The sequence below is a fragment of the Mytilus californianus genome, unplaced genomic scaffold (assembly GCF_021869535.1).
Source record: "Mytilus californianus isolate M0D057914Y unplaced genomic scaffold, xbMytCali1.0.p SCAF_72, whole genome shotgun sequence".
Lineage (NCBI taxonomy): Eukaryota > Metazoa > Mollusca > Bivalvia > Mytilida > Mytilidae > Mytilus > Mytilus californianus.
Window position 1 is genome coordinate 497825 of NW_026262726.1, and position 23620 is coordinate 521444.

The window sequence follows — 23620 nt, forward strand, 5'->3', positions numbered from 1 at the left end:
CCCTGAATTTTTTATTGATCATTCTAAAAATTGATCTTGGCATACCATTTCCATACTCCGCCTTAATTGTTCATGCGTCCCACTTTGTTGTCAATTCAATGTTTGAAAAAATGTTCTATTTTTAGTTAAGATCGTGTTTTGAATTACCTATCCTTCATTTTTTTATTTACTTTTTGTCTTTTGTAATTGTGTTAGGTTTTTTTTGTGCTTGGTCCAATTCTGACAAGTCAAACTCTTTTCAAATGTTTTTTGCTATTTGTTCTAATGTTATACTGGTACACGACACCGACAGTTCAAGGTTAGAAGAGGGGATCAGCGCCTACAAAATATACTGAGCTTTTCAAAAGCCAGGAAGAAGCTTTTGGCATAGTGGCTGTCGTTATCACATACCCTTTGTTTGTCATGTTTGTTAACATGTCGTGCACTTTCTTGTTTCACATTGAATTATATGAAGGCCAGTCTTGCACAGAAAAAGAGAGGCGAAAGATACCAAAGGGATAGTCAAACTCTCAAGTTGAAAACAAACTGACAATGCCATGGCAAAACACGAAAACTGACCAAAGAAAAACAATATATAAACACGGACGGCAGTGCATGATTCTATGCAAAAGTTAAGCTAATACTAGTATTGAAAATTCAAATTCAACACACAAAATTGATATACGAACTTGTGTTTATACACAAGTTATTAACAGCATGTAGATTTTTTCAGTCCATCTGATCCATTAAAACTATTAAACTATTGTCATTATTTTGAATCATTTTTTTTTTGTTTTTTGTTTTTTTTTTTTTGTTAGTAGGAAAGATTAAATAAGACTCTGTATGACTATATATGAAAAAGATCAAGATATAATCAAATAGAGCTGAGGAAAAGAGATACAAGTATAAAAAAAATAACGGGGCTTTTCTTGTAATTCCAAGACCACAGTGTTGTAAGAAATGTTTCCGTTTGGCTTAAAAAAAGTCAAATCTCGAGGGAGAGAACATTCGCTGCGCCACGTCCTCATCGTGATCATCTAGTCCAATAGTTTATTTTTAAATTTTATGTGAAAAGCTTTCCCTATGGTGGAACCTGGATGTTGCATATAACAAAGCATTTTTTTCAGTTTTAAGAACATACAAGAAAGGGTTGATTAATTCATGTAATTTGAAAATGTCCATCCTTGTAAAAAGAATTTTATTTCAAATTTTTCAACTGGAAAATAAAGGGTCGTCTAAAATCGTCTATTCTTCATACTAGTGCAATCTTCTATCTAATTTTATCGTTATAATAGGGATGGGATATGGGTGACTATTTCAACTCGGTGCCATTTATCTGTGTCAGTCAACGGCTGTTGTTTTCACTCATGTCAGAGTTGATTTATTGTCCAAGTCGTTGTTTTCGTTAATATTTGAGTGTGTTTTTTTTATTGTCCAAGCGGTTGTGTTCGTTTATATCCGACTGCTATATTTTATTCTAGGAAATGAATGCTGATAGCAAATTTTAGTAGTCTCAGATAATTTATTCACAGACTATGTATACTTTATCCTTTTAGTGTTTGAAATATCGTATAATGTGCGACTATCTTTTATGACTGTAAGTTGTCCTCTTAATATATTTGTTAATTGTTTGTGTCCTGGAGTTAAAGTCTCTTTTACACCGAGTCCGCATATCTTTTTAAAATTGGAGAAGGGTTTTTGAAGTAACCAGTTTGTGATTATGTTTGAGCATTATCAAATCAAATTCAAACTTAAAGAATCAACCACAGTCCAAAGGAAAGTACGTCGTCCGTAATTACTGATTGGGTGAACTATTGGTACCAAAGTTTACCTCTTTTATTTCATACTTCAAACTTACCATGTAATAGTTTTGAAAAATATATATTACATATCTTAAAGTAGGAAGAAATGAAAGAAAATAGTTACAACATTGAGGGCCGTATCGATTTTACCGAAATTCCTAAATGAACTCTTGCTAAAAAGTGTGTCTCTGCGATTAGATAGTTTCTTCTCATCATCATCTGCCTAAATCACACCAATAAAAAAGGGATTTATATCAGATTTTCGATGTCAATGATCGCAACAAGAAATAGAAAATAATTTTATCGACAGGCCTCATTTAATGACAAAACTGACTTAAGTCGGAGATGTATTAAACACAGCAAATGACTTCTTAAATCTGTACCTATAAGTGTGTTCATAGCACTTTTAAAATATTATCTGTAAAAATCGGCTTACTCCATAAAATGGTCAAGACAGTTTGAACCACAGATAAACATCAAATTTAGACATCAAATGTTGCATAAAAAATATAGATTTAGCGAAATTAATGGAACTTCGCATGCCATTGACATGTAAAATATTGACTTGAATACCAAAAAAAAAGATCAGGTTAGGCTTTTTAGAAAAAGAAGCATAATTGATGCTAAAAGTTCACTACTATTGGTTTAGTCATACAAGTGACATTCCTCAAAACCAAATCAGCAAATCAAAATGAAGGATAAGTCACACAACTGTAATGTTAAATTAAACTTATTTCAGATTATACATTATCAGAAAAAGGATAAGTTATTGTTTTGAATATTCATGAAATATTTGCCGCTGAACGTAGTTGTCATTCGATTTATTGCTCAATCAGTTAAGACTTTGATAGTTAAATCATTGCAATGCTGTATATTAGTATCCCGATTTTTGTGGTGATGTGCAAAGTGTTAAGTCGGACTCTTCATCGACGGTGCTTTAGAAAAAAACAGACCCGCACCAACTATGAAGAAACTGAGAACACTGCTCGTATTTTGAATCCCTTGATGATATCAAATCTTGCATGATCCTTTATATCAAAATACAGCAACTGAGCTATATGTTCTTCAATATATCTTTATTGTTTGTAAAATTCATCATATTATAAAAACCTTCATTTATTCCATATTGTCGGGTTTTTTTTTATATAGTATTCTAGAAAAAGAAATAGGAATGAAATAAGATAATTTCGATTTCCAACCCGAAAATTAAAAAAAAAATCACTGAATATAAGCTAGGTTCGCTACGTTTACTCAAGTTTAAAGGTTAGTCCTAAGGATCACAGGCACTTGTCTCAGAAAAAAAAATTTCCTATATACCTTAATATTTTTTTTCTGAGACAAGTGCCTGTGCTAAGGATGTTGGAAATTTCCTCGAATGTATGAGATGTCCAATTAATCGATTAGTGAGGACAACGTGCATGTGCTTGTAGGTAATGTGTTGACGTTACGTTACGTATCGTTTATAGTAACGTCATTGAAATATGTATGGCAACGTAACAAGGTGAAAAAAACAACGTCTCGGCGCTCAAAGGGTTAATGTCATGAATGTGCAAAGAGCATTGATCAACTTTCGCGGAATTTAATTTAATTTTTATTTTGTAGATTTCTCCGAGCTCTGGTGCATTAATACTTTTTGATATGCATTCAAATAAGGAAAAAAGTTCTGTATTTTTTTCAATTGCAATTTTTAAAACAATAAAATCAGCATAGTGTTTGCAAATAGGTTTCCGATTCATGTGGATGTACGTAGGAGGTATATTGTAACATCCATTATTATGTATATCTCTGGGTCTGCGCCAAGTATAGATATATCTAGAATTTTATCACAGTGTTGTTTAGATAGTGAAAGAAGCACGTCATAATAGATTAATATTTAATTTACTTTTGAATATTCATTATTGGGCTGTCAAGTCATTTTAATTCTTTTCCTTCACCCACTAGCACAACCATTTCCTGCATAATATAGTCCTGCAAATTAGGGGACAAAACTTTTATTTTCAACCTGTCTCGTCTCAATTTGATTATATATAGTGGTCAGTTTATTCATTTGCAGTATTGCAAAAATAACACAAGAATATATTACTCAATCTAAGTACTCAATGACTACAAATTTAAGTAAACCGTATGGGCTTTGTCTCATCCTATAAAGTGTTCTTTAAGTGTCAGTGTGTGAAGGAAGTCGTACTTTCAGTTTCAATTCCCTAAAATATCTAATTGTCCTGATCACACACGCGTTTAACTGAAAAGTTTTTCAAAATAACTTCTCCCTCATCTTTTTTTTTCAGATTTACAGATTAATGTAATTTTTTTTATTTAAAAGTAAAAGAAATAACGCTAAATGAATTAAAAATATTATTTCAGTTTAATTAATATAAAAATAAAATATTTTCCCAACCATTCTGAATGTTTTGTAATGGAAACAAACGAAGGCTGATCGCTAAGGTTGATCGCCATATACACTATGCTATAATACCTGAAACAGGACAGCCCGGGGCTAGATTTGACCAAAAATTTTATTAATTATCATTCATTGATTTTAACCAATAATAAAAAATACAAAATCAATCATTTTTGCTTACACAATTTTTTTATATTTTTTAAATCGTTTCTTTCTTCTTTTCAGTTTTTCATCGTAAAAAAATATAATTTAGATTTGACCTTGAACTGTGCACACAGCTCACCAGTTTCTTATATATTCCTCCATTAATTGTGGAGCACTACCCATAGGGTATAATTGTAGCAACTATATACACCTTAGAACATAAGGAAACATTTAATTATGTACAGATAACTGAATTTAGGCAATAATAATTACTAAATAATTAATATTATAACTAATTCATAGGATTGTCATCATAAAATTTAAAAAGTAATATTCATAATGTGCTGAGGTGTAAGAATAAGTTAAGTAAGAACTGGATATATTTACAAATAAGAATTTAGAATTTAAGTGGTCTTAAATTAAACTTTCTTATAATTGTTAGTTAAAGGTGCTATATGTACATCAGAATTTATAATGTGAAGGTTATTTTATAAGACTTATGTAAAAGGGTTGGGGTTTAGAATAATTCATCATATATACATAAGTTTTCCTTCACAGTTTAAAATTACCTTATTTCGGATCTTATCATTATTCTTTAAAGGTAACTGGATATCTTAAAACTTTGCAAAAAATTTACTTAATTTAGGTCCTAATAAGTCATAAAATAGTAATATGGTAAAGTAGGGAACTATTTTATTTTAAAAAGTTTATTTATACTTATACTGTACTTGTGTTCAAGTTTTTTATCCTTTTTGTGCGCAGCATGTGCATCTCGTAGCACATATTTCAAGTCAGAGTTTCAATGTTTTCATACACAGTTGAGTAACAGTTTATGTCCTTGCTAGTACAGTTCATTATGAGCTGCAGTAAATTCCCTTCTTGTATGAACTTCTTATATGTTGAGGTATCAATTTCATCCATTGTCTGTTCGATTTTTGAGCAATATTTAGATCTTATTTGCTCCAATTCTTTGCAGCGTAGAATAAAATGTTCTAGATCTTCATTTCCCTGTTCACAGATTGTACATATCGGGTTAATTTTCGGATCGAACTTAGCTATTTTGGCTTGTAATATGTACGTTTGAGTACTTATTCTTGCTTTTATTTCTCCTGCCTTTACATCTTTACTATTGTTTTTTACGCTTTTCCATATATTGTGTGCTTCATTTAATGGATTGTTCTGTATCTCTATGTATTTAAGTGATGTTTTTTCCATTTTTTCATAATGACATTCATTTGTCCAGTATTCTTTGATCTTTATTCCTACTAGTCTTTTCCATTCGATTTTCTTAAGTGGTTTTTCTATGTAATAACTACTAGATTTCATATTGTATTTTGATAGAGTTTTTTCAACTCTGTTGATAAAGTCTTTTCCTCTTTGGTCTGAAAATGCTATTTGTCGACGCAGAATTTCACATTCTATGGTTCCTGAATTTCGAACAATATTCATGAAGAAGGTAAGTAGATAATGTGATGGCAATAGGTTCTGCTCCTACCAGGGTATAGACAGCCATATTTGCTGTATTATTTGGAAGCCCTTGTATTTCATGTATTTGTCGGAGGATTTTTCTCTCTGCCAGTTCTAGCATATCCTTTTCTTTTGCAAGTAAGTTCATCACCTCAAGTCCGTAGATGCTTCTTGGTACTGCATATGTTCTCCATAGCTTGTATGCGACCATGGGTGAGAATCCCCTTCTGACAAGTAAACCGGCTCCGAGAAGGCTGTATATTGTTGCCCTGCCGGTTCTTATTCTTTCAGAGATATTTGCCCGGTTTTGCTCGTTTCTTTTGATACATAGTTGTTTGGTTTCATTGGTTATATTGATGTCATCGTCTTCGAATTGCAGTGTTGTTATGTTTGAGCCTTTTGCATTATATAAAACAGCTTCAGATTTAGTTGGATTGATCTTAACTAGATCTCTGCTTGTATGGTGCTGTACTATGTCTAATATTCCTTGTGCGTCTGCAGTACTATTTGCCAGGACAGCAATGTCATCGACACATGTGGGTGCAGGGACTTGTATATCACCAATACATGCTCCAAGTCCACTTTTTAAAATGCTATCCAGTATGACGTTGTTGTAGCATTTATATAGCGTCGTAGATAGTTTTGCACCTTGTTGAATTCCTTGTAACACTATTACATCTTCTGTACATCGACCTTCCCATTTAACCTTAATGCTCATGCTTTTATACAAGTTTCTCAGTAGTATCCAGAGTTTTCCTTTTATTCCATAATGGTACAACTTGTTGAATAGTATTTCATGGTTTAGTTTGTCAAATGCTTTTTCTGCATCAAGAGTTATTAAAATCATCAGTATCTTTAATTTCTTACTTTCTTTGATTGCTTCTAATGTGAGGAAAGCTGCGCATAGTGATGACACTCCTTCTGTAAAGCCTCTTTGCAAGGAGTTTTGTATGTTATTAAATACAGATTCAAAATATCCTTCAGTATACTTTGTAATATTTTTGCAAAGGTTTTGGTCACAGTTATTCCTCTATAGCTAGATGGTAATGTTTTGTCTTTTTCTTTCTTTAGGATTGGTGTAAGAATCCCTGTCTTTAGGAAGATTTGTACATCCAGATATGTTAAAATTAAATTTAGCAAATGTACTATAAAGGGAGTTAACTCATCCATCCTATATTTGTAGTGTTCTGCCGAAATTCCATCCTCATCCGGTGCTTTTCCTGCTTTAAGTTTTTCTATACTTTATTAACCTCCTTTACATTGACATGACCAATGCCTTGACCTTTTTCCCTTTCTATGGATTCTATTATATGGTTTTGTATTTCTACAAGCTCTATAGCTTTTCAGTGTCAAAATTGTCTTCTAATGTTGGCGTAGCTAGTTGTTGGAAATGTTCTTGCCAAATGTTCATTATGCTTGGTCCATCTTCTGCAGTCTTTTCATTCAGTTTCAGTATCTTGGTGTTAGTAAGTGGTGTTTTTCTTTGCATGTGAATAAGTTTTGTGTCTGCATTTGAAGCTTTCATAATTTTTCCCGCTGTTGATTCTCTCTGAGAGGCACAAGCTTGTCTTTGTGCTTTTCGAAGTATTCATTTTGCAGCTGTCATTTTGATTTTGAGCTCGTTACTTCTTTCTTGGGGTGCTCCATGTTGTCTCCATAATTTATATGCATTTTTTGATTGCTTTGATGCCTTTTCTATTTGTTCATTCCATATCGCCTTTCCCTTTGATTTGCTTTTGATTTTTCTTCTATACTTTGGGATTGCCGCTTCTCCGGCTTTATGTAGCAATTTTTTTAGATTTCTTATATCTTGTTCAATGATTCCTTTTGATTTTTGCATGAGGTTTGGTAGATCTTTATTGATGATTTCCTTATAAATTTGATGGTCACAGTCAGTCCATTTAGGTTTTGCTATGATAGTTGTTGCTTTTTCCCTTACTTTTTTCAGTTGGCTATTCAGTGTCAGAATAACAGGTACACGGTCCGAGGTATTCTCTGGGTCAGTATCAAGGACATCAATTTGTCTGATTTATTTATTATTTCCGAGTTACTTTTGAAGAGGAAATAATCAATTTGTCCTTTCCTAGCCTGAACTAGTCCCTTTAGATGCTTAGCCCCCCTTTGAGAGGGAAACTTCTGATGGCAGTCCGCTTCCAGCGGGGCGTCCCCACTAGAAGCCGTTGTTATAAGACCAGTTCTGGACGTGACTTCTACTTGATGGTTTACTTCTGTATGCGTTTTATCTTCATCATTTTTCGCAGTAGTCAAAGCAGCTGAATTTGTTAGATTGATGTTCATTCCTGTTTCTTCTGTTGGTTCTTTTTCTATTTGGTTGATATTATCAGCCTGATTTGTTTGTTGTTGTAGTTGATTTTGTGTTTCAATTTCTTCTGCCTGACTTTGTTTAGCTATTACTGGCATGTTTGTTCTTTGGTCATAGAATCTTTTATTGATGTTTCTTTGACTTTGTTCCTTTCTGTTTGTCTGTTGTTGTTGTTGACTATATCCTTGGTGTTAATTTATATTTTGTGGTATAGGTTGTGGAGCTACCTTATATTGCTGTCTGTATAAATGTGCATTTTGTATCATGTTAGTGTTGATACTGCCAGTTGGTATACCTCTATAGCCAGTGTAATAGTGGCTGCTTTGGCCATTGCAGGTATAGCCTGTATTCTGTTATTGTGGTACATTGGCCCTTGTATATGGCCATGATTTATTCTGCTCTGCTCTGTTCGTATCTGGCTATAGTGTGGAGGTGCCAAATGATTCATGAATAGTGGATTGGCTTGATTAGGAATCCTGGATTGCTGATTTGTTAGCTGTACGCCAGTATGCTGATCACTCATTTGGTGTTGGTTTGTGTTCCTAGTATTAACCATATTCTGGTTATAAGGATAATATTCATGACTTCCTGGTCTTTGCCACATTCTTAGTTCTTTCTGTAGTTCCATTATTTGCAGTTTATTTCTTAATTCATTCATTTCCATTTGATGTTTAATTCTTAGGTCTCTATTTTCCATTTCTAGCCTGAAGTTGTTCAGCATCATATCTACTTTGTTTATAGTCTGCTCCTGCGAGTTGTTGCTACAGTTACAATTTGGTTGATAATATTTTAAATTACCTTTGTCAATGGTGCTTTCTTCTGTTTGCATCCTAAGTAGATTGATTGTATTTTTATAGTCTCTATTGGTATCTTCCAGTATGACTAGTCTTGCTCTGCATTGTGCTAATTGATCTTTCAGCTGTTGAGTAGTTTCATTTATATTTTGCACATGTATTGTCTTTTCGGTTTTGCTTTCATGTTTTTTGGCCCATCTACATTTTCTATTTGTTCATTTCTGCCATTCTGTAATATTTGGTTAGGCTGTTTGTATGTAGCTGTTTTGTTCATTTCTAATTCTTCTGTGTTTGCATTTCCTGCTTCTTCCTTCGTAACGTCATTTCTAGTTGGACAGTCTTTAGATGTATTGTCTGGCACGTTTTTAACTATATGGGCCATTTCACTATATTCCTCTGTCGAGCCTTGTTCTTCTAGACTTACTTTTGGTATTGTTTCTTCTGTATCTATAATTGAGTTATTGCTTCTCATTGATATATTAAACATGTCCATGTCCATAATAGAGCAGCTCCTACATGAATACTGTTCTTCTTCAGTTTGGCTTATCCTTACAGGATCAATGTTTTCACATGTATAATGAAACAGTTGGCCGCATGCAATACAGTCTATGGATATTTCTGGTTGTGCTGTCTGATTGCATATGGCACAGTAGTCATGTATAGTAGACATGCTGACTGCACTTGTATCCGGACTTGGCGTTGGTTCATCTTCTGACCATTCAATGGCTCTATTTCAGTTACTTAGAAGTTCTTCGTCAGTATTTTGTATACATTCTGCCCCTTTGGATACTAGTATTCTATTACTGTGGTTGATTTTAGGCTGATGAGCTGTTGTTTTTACAAGTGACTCATTCTGTTTTGCTCTTATTTCTATATCGGCTTCATTTCTCTTGATTATGTTTATCTGTTCCTCTATCTGTTTGTTATATATCTTAAACTTCCCTCTTGATTTCATTCTTTCTTTTATATCTTCAATGTGTGTCAGGAAGTGTTCCATACCTTGGCCATTAACCTCTACCTTTGATGTAGTATGGAATAAATTGATACGATAGAGTGTTCTGTTACTACTTCTATTTCTGACCGAATGTGATGTTCTGATGCATAGCCCTTGATTATCATGCTGGTGTTTTGGCAAGAGCTTGTATGTAGAGTGTTGTTCAAAGTATATGTCTATTTCCCCCTTTATAATTTCATAAGCAGCTGCTGATAGCTTTAGGATGTAGTTTTGATGTTTCTGCTCAATTTGTATGTCCATTGTTCTATTACATGCTTCTAGCTTTTTGTCCAAGGCCCGGGTTTTATTGATACTAAAGTTTTCATATTTAGCTGGTGTATAGGGCTGAGGTTTGCTCTTGGTTTTTGCTGATGTTCTAGTCTGAATACTCATTTTTCACTTTTTGTTTTATATATTTATACGAGGAAGTTCTATGTAGATTAATGTGCTGGAGCGTCCCCACTAAAAGCTTGCTCAAATAAGAATTTTCCAGTTAACTATTATATCTTCTGATGTCAGGGTTTAATGAGTATGTAGATATATATCTCTATATTTGTTAGTTATACACTATAGACTAGGGTTACATAAAAGTTGTTATATTTCTATATATGAATGCAATTAAATATGGTTGTTATAAAGTTTATATATATATATGTATATAGTATTCTATTCTACTGTATTGATGATATCTATCTATAACATTGGTGGAGAATTTTGGTCGCTATTCTTCTCATCAAGAGCTTTGCTAATAAAGAGTTTGAATGTACTCCGTCAGTTTTGTATAGATTAAAGTTGTAGTATTCGTCAGTACCGCCTTTTCTTTTAGATGTTTTTCGAATGTCTAGATCAAATTTTGGTGATTTTTCTGCAGATTGGTTTATTTCTTGGATGAAGGTGTTTAATTGATATAACTGGTTTTGAAGTGTTTGATCGTCTTCACTGAAAATGTCCAGGTTTTTGTGGCCTTGTGATCTGTTCCAGCACTGAATGGAGTATGGCGGTACTTCTAAGAAGATGATTTCTGATTTTGGTTTTATTTTGGTGATGACAGCCTTAAGTTCAATAAATTTTCTTCTTAGATATCGGACGTTTGAATCGTTTTGGTTCACAAGAGAGATGTATCTGGTAGTTTTGTTAAGTTCGGTTAAATTACAGGTTCCTAGCCAAATATAAAATGTGATGTTTTTTGTGTTGATGACAGATAGATGGTAATTCTTTTTCGGCCCAATCAATAGTTTGCTGTACTTTTTGTCCTTTTTTTGTGATAAATTTTATATTTAGGAAGTCTTCAGTTGTAATAACCCTCTTTATGTAGTTGCCTTTACTATCAGATATAAATATGGGTTGGCTTTGGGCTGTTTTATCCTGAATATCTCTCTTATTTACTCTGAAGTATCTGCTTGACTTTACAACTTTAGTCTCAGACATATATCAATCTTTGTGGGAACAGCGTACTAAATTTTCTTTTATCTTTCAAACACAGGATATTGGTTGAAACACAAGTACAGTGTGTTTAAAGGTTTGATTAAACTATATATATATGCGATAAATAAATTTAACAAGAAAATAAAAAAAAATAAGAGAAGGGGGGTCTAGACTACAGACTATGTGGTCAAAAATTTAAAATTAGCTAGAATGGAAAAAATTATTTAACTGTTCGAAATGATTATAAAGATGTCTGAATTATTCATTTTAATTATTTATAAGTCACAAAAAGACTTAGACTCACTGTCTGAAAAAATAAAATTTTATTTGTCAAAATTCAAATATGGCGCTGCAAATTAAATGGCCGTCCGGCAAGGCCTGCAAGAAAAGTTAGCTGGAAACACCGTGCAATTTACAAAAATGCCTGAAATTATTAGTTAAAACAAGGTATAGTGACCTATAATATTAAATTGTGAGGATGCAAGTGCAAATAAAGACTTAGAAACTCTCCGTATTTGGATCTGTGATCTGTGCAAAATCTTCGTGCTGCTATACAACGTTCATTCGTGCACGTGAGAGGAGAGAGATGTTTGTATGGGACTGTTGACGAATGAACACAATAACTGAAATGGTGTGAACTGTCGGAGTGTATGCCGTGTGTTTTGTATCTTAAGTGAACTTTGTAACGTCTGTATGATACATGCAGTGTGAATAAATCGTGTTATTTTCTACAAAGATGGTGTTTATTTATAAATATGAACGCTCGGAATTCTACGTTTACAACAACTGTCCTATGTTGTCGTTGTTAAGAAATCGCAATTTATCCAGGGACAACCTTCTTTGGTCTATGGCCATTGGTTAATTGTTCCTTCAGCCATGAGGGACAAGCTAGGCGAGCGTAAAATGGGGGTAACCGACCATTTATCTTTTTAAGGGCATGGGTTTGTTTTGAATAATTATTTCTTGACGGAGAGAAAAAAAATGCAGAAGGGATGCATTTCCATCGAAAATTATGGAAATAATGAATTCAACATCGAGCTTAAATAAATTTGTTCCTGTGTTATTGAAAAAACATCGAAAAAAATGTGTGTCCCAAGATACAAAACCATGCACCCCATATATAAAAGATAAATGGTCGTTGCCTAAAGAAGATGCTTCACGGTTTTCTGTGAAACTAGTTTTATTTTAGAGAAATGATAAATGTTATATAATTATCTAGACAGAATACAAAGTATATGATCGTATATATGTGCATGAACAGAGACGGAAGTTTTTAATGAATCACAAAAACGTCATCAACATCAGAAAAAAATTACCCAGTGTGCAATATTTGTCGTTGGGTGGACTTGCAGAGATAGCTAGAATGGGAGTGGTATTAAAACATGGTTACCAAAACAACACAGCTTTTCGTGGTTATAAAAAAATTAAGCATGCAGTCATCTTGCGCATGTATACGGTATATTATCCATGTAGTATTAAGTTCAGTCAGGTCAAGACGCATAATACGTTTTCAAGAAAGTCTTACTTTAACCTAAGAAAAAATACTTTTAAAATATGTATGGCAGACTATTAAAAACATTACAGCTTTTCGCGGTTATAAAAAAAGAGTGCAGTCCACTGGCACATTTATATGGTATCTTATACATGTAATATAAAGGTCAAGCAGGTCATGTCAGGTCTAGGCATAATTACGTTAAATAATTTAGAATGTATTATGACCGTTATTTTTATGAAATGTTTAATTGTGTGACATCAGTGGTGTAGCTTCTATTAGGACATTGAGACAACCTCGAGGAGACAACTGCCTCACTTTAGTATCACAGGCGCTCGTCACTGAAAAAATACCTATACATATACTGTTATATCAAAATAATATGCAACACATTTTTCAGAGACAAGTGCCTGTGTATTAATAGTATGTATCACGAAATAAAGGAGAAGGATACAATGTATTCAACAATATTTCATAAATATGACCGAAGTTGATACAAATTAATGTCTTGATTTAGGATCGGGCATATTGTACTTTGTATAAAAACAACGTATCAAACAAGAGATTAGAACTATTAAACTACATTATGCTTTAATTATAAAACATTTGTAACGTTTTAAAGCAAAATTTCTAACAGAAAATCTGAATTCCAATGTGATTCAACCGTGCTCTCCTGTTCACCAACATGTTCACTTTTATTCATATAGTTCGTCCAATTATATTCTATCCATACTTCTTGGCAAATATCATAAATGACTTATACCATAAACGGTACCAAATTTAATGCACTAGATGCGCATTTCGACAATCAATGTATCTTCAGTGATGCTTGAGGCAAAAATATTTGAATATCCAAAATCTTATACAAAAGTTGAAGAGAAAGGACATAAAGTAAAGCCTATTCTGGATAAGGAATTCGAGCTTTGCAGGACGGAGATATATTCCTTAGTCTAAAAATATTTAAAAATAAAATTGTAAAAAGCTAATTTTCATCAATCAATATCCGAATTTGCATGACTTTGGTAATGGCTACTGGGCTGGTGATATCAACGGGGACTGACAGTCCACCAGCAGATGAAGCATGACTTTGTGCCAGTGTATTACCATTAGAAGTCCATATTTCCTTCCCGAGAAATAACATATCATGTTTTTGAATCCCATCGACCCATTTTGCCGGACAGAAATGGGAGAGATTACTCACTCTCTTTCCCTTATAACCTAAAGACTTGTATACCTTGTGCTATCAACTAAGCTTAAATATGATATTCCGACATATATGACAAGTTCACAGAACATAAGGTTTAAAAAATAGAAACATGAAAACACAAGAAAATGTTAACCGCTTCCGCAGACAACACATGTATATACGTTTAGACAATAAAGTTAACTGACAAGTTGTAGATATTCGTATAGGTAACAATTGTGCCCTATAAATTTAAAACTTTATCTGTATTGCCAAGAATCAAATATTGTAACCACACTCAGTAAAAATATCCGTCGAAATTCAATTTAATAGAGAAAAATAATAACACTCACTGTTTCTTAAGTGATTACATTTTGCTTTAAATTAAGAATTTTATATAATTATGCTGTAGCAATTTACCCAAGGTATTTTTAATATAAACACCAATACTTTCCCCTTTTTGGATTTATATATTACTGTCCCACACGGGAAACTTTTTGCAACATAACAGGCGTATTTTTCGCTCCTTATTGTTAATTTTCCGTGTTTCGTTCCTTCTTATGGTGTGTATATTTCCTTACTCGTTAGATATGCTTGTGTTTGTAGTAATGTTTTTAAATTTCAATGAACGTAATCTATTATAACATGTGTTAAAATAAGTAAATTATTTAGCCGGGGATTTTGTTATCACTCTTGAGACCGATACCAAATTATTTCATAAATACAACGATTTAATTTGGAGGTTTGTTGACTGAGACGTAGAATCATTATTTCAAACTGGATATCACATCTAAAAGTTATGGTTTATGTTGTTTACAGATCCCGTCAATTTAGATACGATATATGTTAACTTATGTATCCTTTAAATTAACCTTGTTTTAAAGTGTATCAATGTAACACTGTAGTCAAATATTCAAATATTGAATTTGTGTGTTTAATTGATTAAAGCATGACTCATCAAAATATGTATTGTATACAGTTATATGTACTTATGTTTCTACATCCTATTGGTCATATTTTGACATTGCACAAAGTCTTGCTTTTCTCAAACTATTTAAGACGTCTTTACAATAAATCCATTGGATGTGTTCTGTTTAGTACTTTTGTCTAACTCAAAATAAAAAATGGGATATCTATTAGATGAAATTAGCGTTGAACAAGCTTTAAGTATACGTAGATTCGAGTAATCTTAGACCAGGACTTAGTGCTTTGTTTGTACGCGATTGAAAAGTTCACAATTGGAAAGCTTGAATCATCTCTTTTGTCTTAAAGTCTTGTTCTCAACCGACCCTTATTTTCAATTTCTAAATGCAAGTCGAGCTATTAGGTAGACATAACTGTATATGTGGTATCTTGATAAACACCATCGTCCTCTAAACGTAACAATTATGATGCAATCAAGAAATCAAACATTTTGATAATGTTACTTTCAGAGAATTTGAATCATAGTGATTTTTACAAAGTACGATTAATCCCTCCTTAAGACAAAATAATTGTATCTACGTTGGCCATTCTTTTTTATAAATTAAAGCAGGACCAACTCTTTAAATTTGTTTCTATAGATTGGAAAGGAGAATACTTGTGTAAAGTATAGAAAAGTCAAAAGTTTTAATACTATTGCAAGTCTAAGCTTATATGGACTCTAACAGATCTTTCGAACTTTTTGGTATCCACAAGTATCCGATTCACAACGCCTCTAGAATATGCAGTTTCACTATAACTTTGAAGCCCGGCTTTGATTACTGATAAAATTGATGTTACCAATTTAGAAAGAGGTTCCCCCTTGGAAGACCAAGCATTATAACGTTGTTTGTAAGAACACTTATGTAATTATAAAGGTGTCTAATACAATGATCGAAGATCCAGTTCTTCATCTTTGATATAAATCCCAAAGGAACATAGAACAGACATATGATTATCCTTGATTACCTCCTTGGTTAAAGAGGGGCGAAAGATACCAGAGGGACAGTCAAACTCATAGATCGAAAATGAACTGAAAGTGTCGTGGGGCTATTGAATTGTCAATACCTAAAATTGAGAATGGAAATGGGGAATGTGTCAAAGAGACAACAACCCGACCACAGAACAGACAACAGCAGAAGGTCACCAACAGGTCTCCAATTCAGCGATAAATTCCCGCACCCGGAGGCGTCCTTCAGCTGGCCCCTAAACAAATATATATACTAGTTCAGTGATAATGAACGCCATACTAAACTCCAAATTGTACACAAGAAACTAAAATTACAAATAATACAAGACTCTCAAAGGCTAGAAGCTCCTGACTAGGGACAGGCGCAAAAATGCGGCGGGGTTAAACATGTTTATGAGATCTCAACCCTCCCCCTATACCTCTAGCCAATGTAGAAAAGTAAACGCATAACAATACGCACATTAAAATTCAGTTCAAGAGAAGTCCGAGTCTGATGTCAGGAGATGTAACCAAAGAAAATAAACAAAATAACAATAATACATAAATAACAACAGACTACTCGCAGTTAAATGACATGCCAGCTCCAGACTTCAATTAAACTGATTGAAAGATTATGTCTTCATCATATGAATATCAGGCACAATCCTTCCCTTTACTTCATTTGACAGCTGTTTATATAGTGTGATTTGCACACAAAAACGATGTTTTTGGGGCTTATCCTCGGGTACAACAACATATTTTTTCATGGCGGTAGGAAAGGTGCTTTGCAACACTTCGGTCTTAAAGATTTTCAAAGCATCTGTATTCATAGACCCATTCATTTTTTTTTTTATTTTGATTTGTATCAACGACCTCACTACCTTAATCCATTCTGAAAGAGTATCTACGTCTTCTTTCTTTCGTTGAACTAATTGCCAGACATAATCGTAGACTGAAATCATAATTTTTAATAAGTTGTGTTTCTAATTGATTGAATAAGGAGGGTAGGAATGCCCTTTACCGTCGGGCGTCAAATGGTCATTTTCGGCTACCGTTAGCGTCAAATTGGTTAACATTTTACCGTGATTCTTCAAATGGCAAAATTTGGGGTAATTTGCTAATTTGCATAGCAGCCATTTTGCCTTCTCCTTCTTCCTTTATAGTACAGGCCTCCCATGGGAGTATTATCGTACTGTTTTATGTACATGTTCGATGTGAGAACAAATGTGCGGGTAAGTGCGAATTATCTACAGTGAAAATGGTGCTTCTTTAAAATAACGATAAAAACAAGGTTGTACATCTATCGAAGCTGGACCACTTGCACACCCCTTTTGTATGATTCAAGGGTTGTACAGATTACTAAGTGTTGTGGCAGTCCATTCCAGATTCTGATGGTATCTGGGAAAAACGAGTATCGATATACTTGAGTCCTGGCAAAAGGAACGAGGAATCGTTCTTTGTGTCCTCTTACTGTTGATGTTACTGGCTGTAGATTTGTAGTTGGTATGGCAATCAGTTCGTGCACTACTCTATAAAACATGATGACCTTACATTGAGCTCTCCTTTCCTGTAGCGTCTTCCAGTTTAGTGCCTGTAGCATTGATGTTACGCTACTTGTTCTTCTATAATCATTAAGTACAAATCGTGCGCATCTGCGTTGTATAGCTTCTAATTTGTTTATGTTGTCCTTAGTAGATGGATCCCAGATGGTACTAGAGTATACCATGAGTGGTCCTTTTCTATCTCAAAACTTGGACGCTGTTAAAAATATAACATAACTATTTTTCAATCAATTATATAATTTTACAGTATATTTGTCATTGTCTTTGTGATTGTCAAACGACACTATATAACTCTTGGTATTATGAAAAGTGCTTTAATTATAACCCTATGAAAATTTAACAACAGTTTACACCACAGTTACCATATGGTACCTGAAAAACAGAAAACTACAGTATTAACCAACTAGATTTTCTCAGGTGCCTGAATCACTCACCTGACTTATTTGGTAAAATTATATAAACCAGTCATTCATGCAAATAAATGTTGGTCTTGGTGACCTGATTCTGGTACACATGTTGACTACTACAAAAGATGTATCCACTGACCAAATATCATCCTTCTATGACTTGAGGTTGCTGAGATAATGTTTTGACCATAATTTAAAACTTAAGTTGGTCATGCAGAAAATGAAGGTCAAGGCTACCTGTTTCTGGTTTTGATGTTGGTTACTACCTAAGATGTTTCCATTGACCAAATATCATCCCTCCATAACTTAAGGCTGCTTAGAAATGGATCTTAACTTAAAAATAAAGCTAAGTCGTTCATGTGGAAAATGTAGATCAAGGTGACCTTATTATGGAACCATTGTGGACTATAACTCAAGATGTATCCACTAATCAAATATTATACCTCTATGACCTGTAGTTGGTGAGTTATTGACTATAACAAAACGCATTACGGAAGGAACCCATGTTCTATTTTCAGATATGGCGGCATTAGTCGGTTGATTGCCAGTCATAAACACAAACTTGGTAGGGGACACCCTAAAGAGGAAGTGTGTAAAGTTTCAAAGCGATCCCTTCAGTGATTACGGACGAAAATATTTTTTACAGACAACGGATACCAAGTGATGACAATAGCTTACATGACCCTTCTGGTCAGGTGAGCTAAATCTAGAGGCTCCAAGGAGCTTGATTCATTCATCGTTGAAATTGCCGCCATTATGAAAAACAACAGTTCAATGACAGAAATGCAATCACCACATCATAATCTACTTGAAAACCAAATTTTGTCCCTATCGGATCAATTTTATATCTTGGCTGCCATATTAAATTCAAAATGGCCACCTTAAAAAAACAAAAGGGCTGCAAAATACTTCAGATTATCCTAAACCCCCTTTTTACTAATTTGCATCAAGATCAACAAATATTAAACCGTTAGTACAATCTGTAATATTATGAAGAATGTGTACAATATTTTTTGCAGTAGACAAACTCACCTGCTTTCGCCTGTGTCTTCTTGAAGAGTGTGACAACCTCTCTCAGTCTTACTTTCCAACGATTCTTTGGTCAAATAGAATAAATATTAATGACGAAAAGGTGACTTATTTACGTTTTAGCGACATAGAAGAAATCGACAACACTTTCTGTTTGCAACATTTCGATATTTTTATGTCGATAATGCAGATAAATTTTATCGACATAGTTTATATTATAGCATTGTGTTGACATCTTTTATATCGATCACTTCACTTGTTTATGACAAATCAATATAAGTTATATCGACATAAAAAATTTAAATCGTATTTCTTTATAGAAAATCGATATGAATTATATCAACATATATCTTTGACGTAAACATTACGACATAAATTATGTCGTGAAATCTACACATTTTACGTTTTAGTGCATTTTTTTAACTCGAGTTGTTGCGAAAAAAATGATTATGTCGACAAAAATATGCTGTTTTATGTCGACAAACAAAACACATAGATGCCCTAGATACGTTTCAATAATGACTCTAGAACGGTTAAAGTGACACAACTAGAATTCATACTTGATCTGTATTTTGTGGTAATAAGCATTTTTTATAAGTTTATTTACATTTACATACTTAAACTGTGAATGGTATATACACCATTTTCACATGATTATCATCACTCCAGTCCCCATATGAAATTTACTGACAGCTAGTGTATATTTATAGATTATCGTTGATCAACTCAACGAGATTGGTTTTCTCGCTTGAGCCGGTGATAATCTGTTTATCGCTATTTTACCTATGACGACGTTGTCAATTTCATGTCAATTTCATTAGCAACGCCACGTGCCCCCTTAGTTTCTAGCGATAATTTTCCTATCACTCGACTCCGTTTCATATCACTCGACTCCGTTGAGAGAGGCAATTATCAGTCAGGAAGATCAAAGGAAAATTTCGTAAAATAGCGATAAACCATATTATAGGTCACTTCTTGGCTGTGTAATGAATATATCTTACCAACAACATTTTGGTTCATTGTAATTTCTTATAACTTTAAATACTTCAAATGCATTATAGTTCAAATACATCTATGCAGCATGATGTAAACACTATAAGTTAATGTAATGCATTCTAGTTCAAATAACATTGATGTAGAACTTAGTTATAGACTCAATACAATACTAATTTAAATAAATAATACTGACAAAGCCAACAGTATAGTCTTTTCATTAATTCAAGTCCTGTAAAAGCTGTTAATGGAATATACACCGTCTTTACATGACCACTTTGCTTGGCTTGAGGTAAAAAATGTAAGGCAAAATGTATAAAACACATTGGTAAATTGCCATTAAAACTATATTGCAGAAGCTATAATGAGTTGATGTCATCACTAGAATCGCCAGATGAGAGAGAAAGTTCTGAAGAAGAACCAATGGAAACTGATTTGTAAGACACCAGTACATTGTATAATGACATTACAGATATGTGAAAGTTTGAATTTTCCGTCAACATTTATTAAGCTCATTTCACGTGTTTTTTTGTTTTTGTTTTTTATAAAAACAGATAAAGCTAGAGGATAAAGTATTTTAACAAATTGCATATTTTCCTATACAAAACATATTTTGGCAAAAATATTTTTTGTTATACACTCTGGATCATTTTTATAAGTGCATGATAGATTTTTTTTTTAATTGACTTTTTTGAAACCACAAGGTCAATTGGAACCAAACTTGTTATGAATGGTTCTTTGGTGGTCAAAGATGGCAGCTGCTAAGTAACTAAAAAAAGAAATTTCCTTAAAAGACTAAAACAGCTTTATTTTTCAGCAAAATGGCCTTAAATTTTAACTATAGCCTCATGAAAGATGAGTTTGACATTATATTTTTGGAATTCTTCCAAAAAATATACAGTTTGCTTATCTACATAAATATGAACCTTATCTATCTTTTTGTAATTTTTAAGAGGAAGATATATTCTTTAAGTGTGCTTCATGATCATATAACTTTATCAATAAATAGCGCAATGTCTATATTGTATATGCAGACCTCCTCCTGTTAGAGAATCATGTGATATCAGGGACACCATACTAGAATAGAAGTTGGAATTAATAGACCTTGACAATTTCCAAACAATTAAAGTAAGCAGAAGACCAGAATCACTATGGGAACATTCTCTACGATGTTTTCAGAGATCTAGTTTTGATGTCAGAAAACTGTTAAAGGTATTTCTTTAGATCATATTTTTTTTTCATTTAAATGCTGACTTCCCAAAGAACGTTCATGTAAAGCAAAATATTGTCCTATGAAATATTGTCCACCAATACAATATTTCATGACTGTGTATCATGAAATATTGTCCTGATCTATGAAAAAATGTCCAGAGAAGGACAAATTTTCATTGTGAAATTTTGTCTGTATATAGACAATATTTCACAGATGAAACTACTGAATGGATTTTAATTATGCTCATATAAAGTTAGTCTACATAGATTGAAGTTGTTCACCATGCATTTATATTTTCCTTGGAGGGTCTTGATAGATTTTAAAAGGGGGTCCCAATTGGGTTTACTACAGGTTGGTATGGGCGGTAACCTACAGTGATACTATGAAACTACCGAATGGATTTTAATGACACTCATATCTTATAGGGATCCAAATTGGGTGTACTATACATGAAGGTTGGTATTGATAACCCCCCTAAATGAGTTTCGTGGCATTCAGGGTCTATGGGATTGATTTTTGTTGGTCTATAACGCAGTAGTGTTATTGTAAGATGCAAACAACTGTGTGCAAAATGGGGATATTTGTGAGTCAGCCGCTCGCTTGGATCTATGTTTTATATTACCTTCAATTTTAATCATGTTGAGGACTTGTAAGCACTATTTATCCCAAACTTGTTATCAATTTGACAAGTAGGTAAAACAATGTTCATTTTGGTCAAAATGCCTTGTTAAAATAACCTGCAAAATGCATGTCCATATTTAAAAGGGATTTCACCCATTAATGTTTACTATTAATATAATTCCTCAACATTGCACAAATGTATCATTGATTATCGGTTCATAAATATTTATGCAGAATGTATTTTTTCAGGTTGAATTCAGGAATGAAAGTGGCCAGGATGAGGGTGGTTTAAGGAGGGAGTTTTTAGAAATTCTCTTTAGACAGAGACGTATTCCAGTCTGACTTTGAAAAGTCCAGTCTGACATGATCCGTACACGTACTTTTTCTGATACTTGGGTTATTTGCCAGCCGGTATTTTCTTAAAAGTCCAACCGCACTTTTTGTAATGCTGACAAGAAAATAAACACGGCTGGACTTTTGAGGAAATTCATTCCTTTCTGTAGAATGATCAGCAGGATTTTTGTCTTAGAAAATTTTACATTCATTTATGAGCAGGAATTTAGACTTAAAACATTTTCATTACCCAAATCTTATACCCTTATATATATACAGAAATAAAAAGTTTGCCACAATAGATTCTGTTTTTTGAAAGGAACAATTCTTTCAAAATGTAAAACAGTTAAAAATGAAAGTTTGCAAGTAATAATAATGATAAAATAATTTTTTGCAATATAGTTTTAGTTCAAACTATAAGATGTGATACTTTCCCTAGATTTTCAATTCCATTATGGAATATTTAACATAGACTGTTGATGGAAAGATCAATTTAATTTTGGTGACTTTTGATTGAATTATATCCAAGTTAATATGTTTAATACAACAATTATTTAACATTTCTACTTTTTTCATAAAAAAACACTAGCAACATCTGTTACAGGTTAAATTTATACATTTTCTAGTATATTTATATTTAGTTAGATGAATTCATAAAATTAATAATTATCATTCATTCTTTAACATCAATTAGAAACTTGAGCTTAATTCTTATTTTTGAAGAGTAAAAAGAATAAAAAACCTGCATCAAATATTTATATTCATGCAATAATTTTCATCTTGTCTGTTATGTCACTGTCACTTCCTGTTTTGAATTGTTATGTTAAAAAATGTATTGTTATATTTTTTATTCCCTCTGTATTAAGGAATGGTTATTATTTGAGTTGTTTTGAAAGTTTTTTTATTTCTACACTTTAAGTAATTTTCAAAGCCAACTTTATTTTATTTTTAGCCACTTTAAAATTATTTAGGCTATTATAGCCACAAATTTTTAGAAGTTAGCAGTTAGCTTCTCAATTCCCCATTTTTTTTAATCTTGGTTTTGCCAGTAAGACAGTACAAAAAAGAAAAAGAAATAACCAGTATATATTTATAATGTCATCTGTTTTCTTTTGTATTTTCAGATTATAGCAAGGGATGCATGATGTAAATCAAATCAGAAGAATCAACCATCTGAAGAAAAACAGAGCAGTGGCGGATCCAAGGGGAGGGTTCTGGGGGTTGGAACCCCCCATTATTTTGACGATCAATGCATGTGAATAGGGACATATGGTTGGACCCCCCCCCCCCCCTATCCTGAGTTAGGAACCCCCCTTTTGAAAATGGCTGGATTCGTCCCTGCTGAAATCATATTTAAAAGTCAAACTGCACTTTTTGAAGTCCAGCTGGACTTTATAGAGTTCAGCTGGACTTTTGAAAGTTCAGCCGGACTTTGTAAAGTCCAGCTGAACTTTATAGAGTCCATATTTTTGCCAGAAATGCCGGCTGGATTTTTTTTTCAGACGTACTTTTATTAAAGTCCAGCTGGACTTTATGAACCGGACTCCTGCTA

General features: G+C 33.1%; 1 long non-coding RNA gene across 1 annotated transcript; it reads left to right on the top strand.

The window, feature by feature from the left end:
• Positions 1–20268: 20268 nt before the first annotated feature.
• LOC127710352 (uncharacterized) lies at positions 20269–22049 on the top strand. Its single transcript, XR_007986149.1, has 3 exons — positions 20269–20338; positions 20936–21113; positions 21985–22049. It is a non-coding gene; the product is annotated as an uncharacterized LOC127710352 (long non-coding RNA).
• The last annotated feature ends 1571 nt before the right edge of the window (positions 22050–23620 follow it).